Source organism: Haemaphysalis longicornis, unplaced genomic scaffold (assembly GCF_048455015.1).
Source record: "Haemaphysalis longicornis isolate Haplotype H1 unplaced genomic scaffold, Haemaphysalis longicornis Haplotype H1 scaffold_5, whole genome shotgun sequence".
Lineage (NCBI taxonomy): Eukaryota > Metazoa > Arthropoda > Arachnida > Ixodida > Ixodidae > Haemaphysalis > Haemaphysalis longicornis.
Window position 1 is genome coordinate 70,114,676 of NW_027526385.1, and position 12,058 is coordinate 70,126,733.

The following is a 12,058-nucleotide window of genomic DNA, read 5'->3' on the forward strand; positions in this document are numbered from 1 at the left end:
ACTTTATTCTAGAATGACTTTCTTAAAAAGTCAACTCATAATCTTTAACTGGTGCTCCGTTTGTTTTTGGAGGTCCCTGTACATAGTCACTGCGCAAGTGTTAAGTACCCGATTAGAAAAAAAATGTGGAGTCGGACGTCCGCGCGAGTGAGATACGGTTTTAAAAATGGCAAAGCACGCGAAGAAAACAATCTTGACGAAACCACGGAGAATTTGAATCACGAAGTGGAGCTCGGAGCCGACAGATAGCCAGTCAAACATTCATTCCCTGCAACACGGCCAGTGAATGCATTGTAGCCTTATAGACTGGTATTCAGGCTCACAGTTTTTAGAGGTGAATTGTTACAGGCTCGTTTCCGAATAAAAACTGCGTGCGTCGACAAGGTTTGTAGACGAAAAATCTCTTGTTGACAGCCTTTATCTTGCGGCAAAGCCAACTTTCTTGCACTTGCTCTGTGCAAATAAAATCTCGGTATCCTAAAACATCATAAAAAAATTGGCCTCTATGGCGATTCCATCAATACACTTTACTATATGTAATTGTCATAATTAGTTTACAGGGACGTTCTACACGTTACAGAATTCTCGTCTATTCTACATGGCCCTATACGGGGACTGTATGCATACAGAAAGCGGCTGTAACTTTTGTTTTATCAAAGCTATCCCGAAATAAATTATATGACGATTCGCAGCGGGGGTGACTCTAACATTTCCGCATTCTTTTTCTGCTTTTCATTACATCGTAATTTTAGTGAAGTTTTAATTACCTTCTGCTGTCAATACATCTACGCGAGAACCACGGACAGCTCCATGTTTGTCCGCTAGAATAAACTAGTCCATACAAGTATCAGTAATCTAATTACTGGAAAGTATACGAAGTATACGTTCAATACCAAACTACAAACAACGTGTTTGTTTCATGCACTCGTTGGATTGCACCCTGCTGCTCTGCTGGTAATGCTTCACAGAGTGAAACGGCAGTAGACTTTTTTTTCAGTATGCCCAGAACTTTGATTCACAAATGTAGGATAGCAAAGCGTTTGCATGTCGTCACAAGCAGAAAACATTCCAGTGCGGTGAAACGTTTACCATAGAAGCCGTTAAATTTACACTTTGTGTTGCAGTAGCCTGGATCTCAGTTTTTTGCGCTATGGGGCCTGATCGGTTGCAACAACATATTGCAACATTGCAACAACATATTGCCACAACATATGGCATTGCAACAACCATTGCAACAACTTATGGCATAGCAACCGCAAACATGTAAATCACCACAAATAACGATCTATAATAACTCTATAAATATCTTCCGAGAAGGTGCTGCTACCACTGCGTATGCTGCACCACTCTTGATGCGGTGGTCAACCTTTCGTTCATCACTGACACACCTTTGCTTCATTTATGCCTCTCGAAGCTGCCGAGACAAGCCGACTTCATAACGTCATTATCAGGTCTCTTAATTCATCAAAACTACCGGCCGCAAGAGAGTTAACAGGAATTACGAGAGCGAAGACACCCAGCCGCGCAAGCTCAGCCAAGCCATTCCGGGGAGTCAATGCGAGCGGCGGAGCCATCGGCTAACGTCGCCAGTTCGCGGCACGTTGCGGAGTGAGTCGCATTACATGTTTCGGCTGGGGCACGCACCGAATGGGGCGGCCGGAGCAACGGCACGCCACCGGCAGCCGATTGCCGACGCCATGGAAGAGCGTAACGACTCATTGAAAGTTCGTTTCAATACCCGCAACTCCGCCGCCCCTTGGAAATTCATGGCATACGTCACAAAAACACAAGAGTGCGCAGGAGAATCAAAGTTTTAACCTAAATTGATTCATTTCTCGGTGTATACAACATCGTTTGCTGCCGGATAAGCGCTGGGGGCACTATACAACACCAAATCTTTCGAGTAAAACAAACTTTTATTTTGAATGTGAACATCTTCAACAGAACTCTGTCTGGTTGGGTTAAACTTAAGAGGCAAATACACCAACCAAGGGCGTTTATTCAAAGCGGTCCCAACGTTTCGGAGCCAACTCGGCTCCTTCATCAGGGGTGACTATGTACAAACAAGAAGCAGCGGTTATATAGGTGTCTTCTTCTTTTTATTTTTTTTAAACAAACTCCTGGCCAACATTTTCAAGAAGTACCCCGATTTCCGAAGCCTATATCTGCGACTGATCTGCCGGAATGGCTCAGCGCCTGGTTTTTATGGGCTATCGAAAATTCATAAACCCGATGTGCCCCTCCGGCCTATTGTGGACTTCACAACTTCACCACTTCTAGCCCTGTCCAACTTCCTTCATCAGGTTCTCTCCCCTCTCGTCGGCAAAACGTCCACCCACGTCAAGAACGCCAGCCACTTCGTCGAACTTGTCTCCGAAGTGCCGATCGATCGTGGGGACAGACTCGTCTCTATTGACATCGTGTCGCTTTTCACCAGCGTTCCTGTTTCCCTGGCCGTCGCAGCCGCCACTAGTGCCCTCGGGAACGACGACAGCCTGAGCTCCAGAACCTGCCTCAGCGTCGGCGAGATAACACAACTTCTGCAGTTCTGCCTGCAAAGCACATATTTCTGCTACAAGCAGGAATATTTCAGGCAAGTAAGTGGAACTGCGATGGGGGCAGCTATTTCCGTGACCACAGCCAACCTTGCAATGGAAAAAATTGAAAGGACCGCTCTGGAAAATTTCCCCGAAAAGCCCAAGGTGTTTCTCCAGTACGTGGACGACTGCTTTTGTGTCATCAAAGAAACAACAGCAGACAACTTCCTGTCGCAGCTAAATTCAATTGAACCAGCCATCCAATTCACCATAGAAAAAGAAACGAACAGCACCTTACTATTCCTCGACGTTTTGATAAAAAGACAGCCAGACGGACTAAAAATCACAGTATACAGGAAATCCACCCACACCGGCCGCTACCTGCAATTCGATTCCAGCCACCCAAATTCCCACAAATCATCTGTGGTCTCAGCTCTCTTACTTAGAGCCAGAACTATATGCTCAACAGATGAGGACCGGAAGAAAGAAGAAAAAGCCGTAATCGCTGACCTGAACAAAAATGGATACACGAGCAACTTCATACGACGCGTCAAACGCCGTCTCCCTCACCAGGGCTGCAACCAAGGAAATTCCTCTGTACTGACGCCGCCGGTCAACAACCCCTCTTCTGTCTCCGCCGTCTGCCCCCCCCCTCCCCCACCCGTATTTCTGTCCCCTATGTTAAAGGAACGAGTGAAACATTATCCCGCATTCTTCGCAAGGAAGGCATTGTCATCTCCCACAAGCCAGTGTCAACTCTTGGACGGCTCATACCTCGACCTTAGAGCGGCCGCCAAAAGAAAAATCCCAAAGGGTCGTCTTCGAAATTGCTTGCGCACAATGCCCCGCTAGTTATGTTGGGGAGACCATGAACTTCCAGGAACGCCTCCGCCAACACAAAAACGACGTTCGCAAATCCGACACTCAGCGCAGTGCATTGGCCGAGCACTGCGAAAAAGCTGACCACAGGATTAACTTTGACGGCGCGCAGGTGATTGGCACCGAAACCAATTACTCACAATGATTACTGCTTGAGTCCTGGCATATACAAGGCAACCGGCAAGGCCTGAATAGGTCCCTCGGAGCCCTTCCCACCATATACGCCCTCGGCCTCCGACGCGCAAGGGCAAGAATTCAGTAAGAAAAAAGAAAAAGAAGAAGACACCTATATAACCGCTGCTTCTTGTTTGTACATAGTCACCCCTGATGAAGGAACCGAGTTGGCTCCGAAACGTTGGGACCGCTTTGAATAAACGCCCTTTGTTGGTGTATTTGCCTCTTAAACTTTTATTTTGTCTTCACAGCCCCTTTAAAGGCAAATATTTTTATGCATTCGGAACAGTAAAATAAGGTGGTTTACTTCTTCTTGAGTGACAGCGCCATGTCCTCCCGTTCGAAGACGCTGTTCCAAGCAGCCTCAAGAGCAGCCGCTGCGCCCTCAATTATTTGGCCGGTTACAGCTTCGGCATCCTGGATCGTGGCTACCAGGACTGGAACATCAACGAGACGCATTAATATTTCCCTGGCCTCGGCGGAGGGGATGAACTGTGAACCTACCCCGAATCTGGCGCGAAAACAGATATTGAGGCCGCCTGATAGCAATCGTAACCTTACCAGTATTTCCTGTTAATTTTCAAAGAAGAACGTCTTTTCCTTCAAACTAGCTCCAGTTTTTATTCTTTCGGAAAAGAAGAGTGGTTACTTCTGTTATGTTGTATGAGCATGGAGACTAGTGTTTATGCAGACAATTTCAAAAGGATGAAAGGCGTACCAAATGCAGAATATTGTTACGGAGCAGCCCTCCTTGGGGAAGTTGTGAAGCCGTTGCTATCAAGAATAAACCCCGTGAAGGGTATGTGGACAAACGTTGAGTAAGAGGAGGAGCAGGATAGGTGTGGCGCCTGGCAGGAGCTAGAACGGTCATTGCCCTCCATGAAGCCTCCACATATTTTTACCCTAGAGAACCAAGTTGAAACTATTTCAATTACGAATACTGACGGCGGGGAAAAACTGCGGGTACGAAGCAGTGACTTTTGAAACATCCGAGGTTAGCAAAGTTATGTGAATATAAATTTCACCCTGGTTAACTAGATCCATGGATCCTGGTTATAGATGGTCAACTGGCCACCGAAATATTCGCTCAATGCGGGGCAGATGGAAAGGCGCGTGCATGAAAAGATGATGACACGATAAAGACATTGACCCTCACCAAATCAATACAATCCATTTCCTAGTGCCTGAAAAGTTTTTTTTTTCGTGGGCAACTGACCTGTTGAGACGGCTCCATATTCGTTTTTTGTCTACCGCTGTGTATTCTGTTGGTTTTAAGCGTAGAGTGCGTTGAATATACTTTAGGATACGCTTTTTTCTTTGAAATTTATATCTGTATATACGCGAAAACCAGTGCGGATAATTGACGTATCAATTATTTTTGTCAACAAATGAAGGAACGTACAAACTATGTTATCTTTGCTTTTACAAGTTCTCCTGTAAAAAATCACAAACACAGAAAAAGTTCGGAATGCAAAACCGTAACTTTGAACCAATGTAGCTATGAAATGAATTGCTATGAAGGGTAGCTAATTGGCTTCACTGGCAGCCACTCACCGTTACAAAAACATTTCCAGCCCTGTTATTTCAAAACCGAAAACAAAGAAAAACAAAATGCACCCAATTAAATTTTCAGACTGTCCTCCACGTGTCGTAAATACTCTTTGTTCGACTTTATGGTGTCCTTTACTTGAAAAAACAATGTGGCATTTTGTTTCATGTATTTTTTTATAAACGTCACGATTGTCAGTTCACTTCACCCCGTCAAGTTTCCTTGCTGTGCGACGGTACTGGCACGCATACCGGGGCTGCGTGCCAACTGGCGCAGCTAAAACGGCACGCCACAAAAACCAGGCAAACAGAAAGCAGCACAACGGAGAGTCCGAGAAGCAATCGCTAGGCCGAATGCACTTTGCTATCACGGGTTCTTTACCAGTGGTCAGAGCTTGCCTTCGCAGAGGCATTGAAGGGAAATTGAATGCTTTCACCCGTTTTCGATAACTACACCCGACTATCCTCTCCCCGGTTTGCTGCCTGACACACTATTACACGAACGACGTTCGGTTACGAAGGCAAAGAAGAAAGGACGCGTGCGCCCGGTATGCCCGTTGTGGTTTCCCCATTGATGAAATGATTTTTGTTCAATTGCCCGATGCTGCATCTTTGAAAAATTGCAACCTTTTATTTCAGCCAATAAACAGTTCCCTCACCCAGAGCACGTCGTCGTGTTTTCGTAAGGTGCTGGTATGTGTGCACCTGCTTTAAAGTGGATGACAGGCTACCTGCGTCTGTCATTTTTACAGCAAAGCCCCAACGGTTTTAACTCCGTTGGCCAAAACGCAAGGCCTCAAGGTCTAGGACGCCGGGCACGTCCGTAAGGCCAATCAGGAATACAGCATAAAGCTCAGAATTGTTTGGCGGTAACCACAAAACAAGTATCGAAACCGTATTATGGATGAAAACGTGCCTGGGAACAAAGGGACCCCAACCCCATGTGTTCCCGGCAAAGTATATGTCTCCAGTCATTAAATGCAGGGGTTCGTACACCGAACGCTTGCGTCAGGCTAGGTCGCACACATCATTTGCCGCCACATAAGCCGAGCGTAATGCCAACAAATAAACGGCCCTATCCTCGACGTACTGAATTCACAGTTCACAGTCAATTCGCTGGAAGTGTTTTCTGATTGGCTTTCAATTTTGGTCACATGCTTTAGCCTTACAAAGTGGTTTTGTCTGCTTTCGTCATTTTGATGTTTTGTGACGTTGACTGGAACATGTTCTAAATTTTTTTCTTTGTCTTTACTGAAAGCGTATAATTCTTGACCGGCAATGAAAAACTAGACTAAATGGACCGGACATGACAATGTAGGCCCGTCTTTGCAATTCAACAACAATACCACTTGTATGTCACTCCCTCTTTTGGATTGACTCAGAAGGCTTGACGTAGTTTAAATAGTTGGCGGGACCAAATACATCACACATGTGCAACTTTGGCCAGCGTGAAAGTGACGTATTGTTACGTAACAGCTTGAAAATGGCTGGTGCTGTCGCCGTGACATCCGGCAAAAACTTTCGTCGACCGTCGGCCCCCGAAACCTTCGTGAAGTCGCACCAGGCGCAGTTTCACACGAGTTGCACTTTAAAATTGTTTTCTAGGAAAAGAAAGTGTAGTTTGACTGTTTACGAGACAGCAACAACGGTGCATCAAAATATTGTCCCGGATTTCATTGTTATATTTGGAAATACAATAGCACATAATTGTTTGGCATAAGAGAAACCGAAGGATACAGTGCAAGACTCTCCATTCTTCTTAGCTTAATTGCTGCCTGTCACAGTATTACACAAACAAGGTTCGGTTACAAGGACAGGACAAAAGTAGGACAGCTCCCTATGTAGCCGCAGGAAATTCCTGTACGTATGAAAAATATTTTTGAAAGGCACACAATGTTTTATCTCTGACTGAGCGACACTTCATTTTCTTTAGGCCACTACAATCGGTACAGCACCATGTGTCATATTTTCGTTCTGCGGCAAGTAATTGGGGCGTATACATGTACACCTGCGCTCTGTTGTGGATGGCAGACTATGTGCTTTGGCTCTTTCCTGTATAGACTACGTGCTTTGGCCCTTTTCTCTGTTGTTTACCTTGTCCATGTTTTTAGTGAGAAGCTGTATGGACCTAGATCATCGGTAATTTCCCTGTCTATGAGAATTATACGCTCTAGGCCAAAACATAATCTCTCAGAAATTCTCATTAGCTTTCATCTAATGAACCATAACTTGCATAATGCATTCCTCCACTGGTCACTCAGATGACCCAGTATTACCGTTATTTCCCTAAGTTTTATGCACATTTCGTTAGAAGCCATTACAAGGTTGAGTTGGATGATGATGAAGAAGATGATGAATAAATGTTTATTTTCAAGCTGGATCAGATGTTAGGGCACCCGCCAGGTGGGGGCTTCCCTATTCCGGGATACCCTGAGCTGGACTGGCGGTCCAGGCCCTCTTCACCAGTTTACGCCGAATCCCAAGGTCCGGGCTCGTCAGGCGGTTCGCCCACTGCTTGTAGCACAACCCAACAATACGAGCACAATAAAAGCACTTCGCATTTATATAAGGTGCATCTTTAAAATACCCAAAAGAATTTATGGAAAGCAATATGTATACACAAGTTTTGAAAAATGTGGTTTTTGGAAGGGTTCCATGCAAACGCAGAAAAAATTATCTACTAACGTTAATCGCGAGAAGCAATGGTTCAGACATGTCAACAGAAACTCTGCAAAACCCAGTTTTTTCCAGGGGTTACTCATTTTGGCCTTTTTGAAAAACTGTTTAATCTTCGGAAACTTTGCGAGAACAATTTCCGTGCCAGCGTATGGGTAAATTAACAAACAGAAGTGGGAGCACGTGTCCTGTAGAAAACAGTTCATTCAAAAACCATAGCTTTAACTTTTAGTCTGTCCTTAAGAAATGTACCAACGATAATTTTCGTCATTGATCGTAGAAAAGCAACTATTGCCTAAAAAGGCGTTTTACATTTTCAAAAGTTTCTCCAAGCAAGTGGCGAGGTGCACAAAGGAATTAGCCCCTTTTTTCGGTGCGACAAAATCCCAACTTTCCACTTCAAAGACAGAAAACGAAATATTGTAAAGCTATGCAAGAAACACAGCATTAAAAGCTTCAAAGCAGCATTGCTACACTTAAACACGTGAACAATTGTTAAAATGGTGCACTATTGTTTCTAGGGGCACCCACGTGCGGCCGGAATCGACATTTTTCTGCTTTGCTGTTGTGTCATTTTCTGGCCGTACTTTTGCAAAGCTGGTTGCTATATCAGCGTGGTACTGTCGCCTGCTGTGTTGTCATTTTTTGGTTCAAAAGCAACTAGCCAACCGAGCACACTTATTGGACACGGGCCAGTCCTGCGACGGCGGAGTCGTTTGGGGGAATCTATTGCAAAAATCGATTTTTCCTCAAACATTTCGCATGATATGTGTAAACCAGAGCAACCTTCCGTTGGAGGAAAATTGAGGTTAAAAATTTATGGCTTTGCACGTTTCGTTCTTTTGCTTTTTACTTTATTTTGACGGTCATTATATCATGTTATGGAGCGGAAGCAAATTAAAGAACTGAATCAATGTGTCGATGCAAGCTAGTTGGTACTTCATCATGGGAACAGGTTAAGCGCCAGGCAAATCTGGAGGAAGAAAAACAGACAGGAAAGGGGCGCTTTTTTTATCTTTGGAGGACTTCTTGGCTTTGGGTGCAGCTACCTGCTCCTCTCCGTCATCCTCCTCATCCTCGTAATCCAGATCACTCTCATCGTCCTCTTCGTCATCTTCGTCCTCACTGCCTTCCTCTGCAACCGCAGCCTGCTTCCCTCCGCGCTTCTGCTTGTTTTTGCCCTTCCCTGGAGCCACAATTTGGGGCACTGCATCATCGTTTTTCTCTCCACTGAGCCCCTCACTCTCCTCATCATCAAGCTCCTCATCGTCGAGGCTGTTTTCCTCGTCTTGTTCATCATCCTCGTCGTCCAAGTGCTCGTCATCTACATCCAGGACATCTTTCTCAGAGTCGGCCTCTGGTCCAGGGACCTTGGGTTTCTTGTTTGTAACAGCAGAAACTTTCCAGTACTCTTCCGTGTCGGACTCCCCTCACCATTGTTGTCATTCGGTTTCTGCAACTTCTTCTCCTTGCCGAGCTTATCTGGCTTAGCGGCAACAGCTTGGTTTTACTTGAGCTTCATCTTGGAAGGCTTTCTGCCGAATTAACAATATGCACTAGAGCAGCCGTCGACCACGCGGTTCAAATTTTTTGTGAAGTCGGCGTCGAGAGCGCTGCCAGGAATGAGACAGGTGCACCTTTTTCAGACAGGAGCGCCCCTTTCCTGTCTGTATTCCTTCCTCCAGTTGTGCCTGGCGCTTAACCTGTTCCCATGATGAAGTGCAAATTAAGGCATGACCTATTTCAGAACTGAAATGGAAAGCTGCCTCTTTCAAACTCTGATTTATATGGAGCATTCTTCTGCGTTTAACACTTTAGAGAAAATGTGTCAAATCAGAGCCCAGGATGATTAGGTTTGTCGCACTGGTGATAAAAATAATTGACCTGTCACACAGCCACCCCGGCTTTTTGGAGCATATAAGGCGCGTGTGACTACAGCTTCTCCACCGATACCCAGCGCTTCACGTTCTCGTCCAGACCATCCCAGACGTAACCCGTATGTGCTCAGCAGTTTTGCTCACTTTCTTATACCACCGTAATAATTAAGAAGTTGCCTAAACAAGTAACCGCCTACAATTGAGATATTCTGCTGCTCAGAGCCAAAATTCGGCTTTAGTCTTGAAGACTAGAGCTAACTCAGATGCTATGAAAGTATTTAATAAATATTTCTTGGTGAAGGGATGTAGTATCTTTTGGTGTTTCTTTCTTGGCGCTTGAAAAGATTCCGAAATTATTCGTTGTGCAATGCCGGACTCTAACTGACTGGAAACAGCAGATATGAACATACACGAAGTTTTTTACCGTCCCAATCCCCAACACGAATTAAGTCTGATAAAACTTTAGTGACAAGACAAACCCTTCAGTATTCCCCTAGAATACTGGCTGAAAAAAAACAGGTCCGATAGAACCCTGCCAGACAACGTACGAACATCATGTTTCGCAAAGAAATAAGGCAGATACTGGTGTGGCACGGATCAAAATAGCCAAATTCATTTTCCCAGTGGGAGTGCGCTTTTGGCGTGATGTCATATAACCAGTTGGAGTAGGGTAGAGAGTTAGGTAAGCTCGGTTCTCTCCTTTGTTTCGCTTATTTGGTGGTTAAAATCAAGGTGAGTCATGAAATCAACATGGCAGACTCTGTGTGAGTTCCCGCCAGACAGCTCGGACTGCGTCGTGGTGGTTGTCACAAGATTTTCTTGCTTTTCGGAGTTGGCTTATGATGGTTTCAGACCGCAAATGGGATAACGGCGAAATATCCTTCCCCAGACTTAGACTCCATATGAAAAGAACACGAAGTTTTCAGAAGTGACCAAAATCACCTGAGAGGTGTGAAACAATCATTGCATCCTGTCTCCCCGCCTCCACGGATTTATTATGGTTAGTTTCAATTTTTAACAGCGCAGCTGTTTAAACTTGAGCTTGGTCTCGATGCGTTAGAACAAAAATTAACCTGAAAAAACTGCGCCGCATGTAAAGCGTGGACCACTGCAGATAAGGTATTATAACTGTGAAGGCCAACAGGAATATGCGTATTCGCACGTCTTATGAAACTGTAGAGAAGCATATTTTTATTGCTCCCACACGCAGCGCATTTCCGAAATTTGCCCTCGCGGGGTTCTGTAAATGACCGCGTCTGCACAGAAATGCGCACGCGAAGCTTGATTGCTCTTCTCGAAGTTCACTGTGACAAGATCCACCGGCATGAGGCCTCTGCTTCCAAGGCGCATCATTGATTACTCGACCTGGGTACTCTGTCGGGGCTGCTTCTCTGCGTCGCGTTCTGCTTCTGCTGTGACTGGGTCGGTTTCTGCATCGGGTTCGGGTTCTCCCTTTGAGATACACAGACGCAGTCGTCGCCACACAACCCCCCCCCCCCTAACGAAGAGAGGAGCCCTCAGTGTTGAAGGAATTTCGTGAACCACAAGTGGCGTACAAGGCCCTTTGTTTAGGGCGCCGGCCGATAGGTCGGGCTTGGTTAAAGGCGGATTAGAGAAGACGCCCAAGGGTTTGGAGTCTCCTCGAAGAGTTTGTATGCCGGCTTCAATCTCTCAATGGAAACGCGTACGTTCTTCCTGATGTTTTGGAAAGTGAAGGTTTTCTCGTTGCAACAAATGACTTGGTATCAGTGTTACGATAGGGGCAGCCCGATTCTCTTCAAAATCCATTCGGAGGACTTTAAACTTTCCGCAATTTGTTTGTTTCTTTGTTGGTTTTTTTTATATTTTGGGCGTGATACACGTACATCACATGATACATTTCAATTTTCGTCTTCTATCGAAGTGAACGGGGCAATAGGCATTCGAGACGCCTGTCGAGGCCCTGTATCTGAAGTTGCACAACGGCCGCAGCACCAGCTTAACAAAGCACATTTAAAAACCTAAGACTGCAAATTATGACATAGTCATAACACACTGCGACGTAGGCTGGAATGTATAAACATAGTTACAGGTTGATTTTACACAATACAGCACGAGAAAACATAGTGTGATAGCACCGTTCAAGAAATGTTCGAGACAGTAAAATATTCAGTACAATTTTAGCAAACTCAAAATTATAAACGGAACGAACAATAACCGGACTAAAAGGGTATTGTGAGCGGGGATGGTAGTTATAGCAGGTATGTCACTTATAACCAATGAGAATACAGTACACAATGACATCGTATTCAAAACCAATGTGATGGCAAAAAATATGCCATGCAAGGCGGTCAGGTTCCTCAATTATTTTCAATGAAAAAAAATTGT

At 45.1% G+C, this 12,058-nt stretch overlaps 1 protein-coding gene across 12 annotated transcripts in view; it reads left to right on the plus strand.

The window, feature by feature from the left end:
* The window catches only part of LOC144138406 (uncharacterized), a 114,182-nt gene that overhangs the window by 66,591 nt on the left and 35,533 nt on the right, over window positions 1–12,058 (plus strand). The window contains exon 1 of one of the 12 annotated variants that reach the window (XR_013315884.1): window positions 9,740–9,810. The exons of the other annotated variants lie outside the window; for them this stretch is intronic. The gene's annotated coding sequence lies outside the window, so the exon portion shown is untranslated. Of the gene's footprint in view, window positions 1–9,739; window positions 9,811–12,058 lie in introns of those variants that run through there. 12 annotated transcript variants of the gene reach the window in all.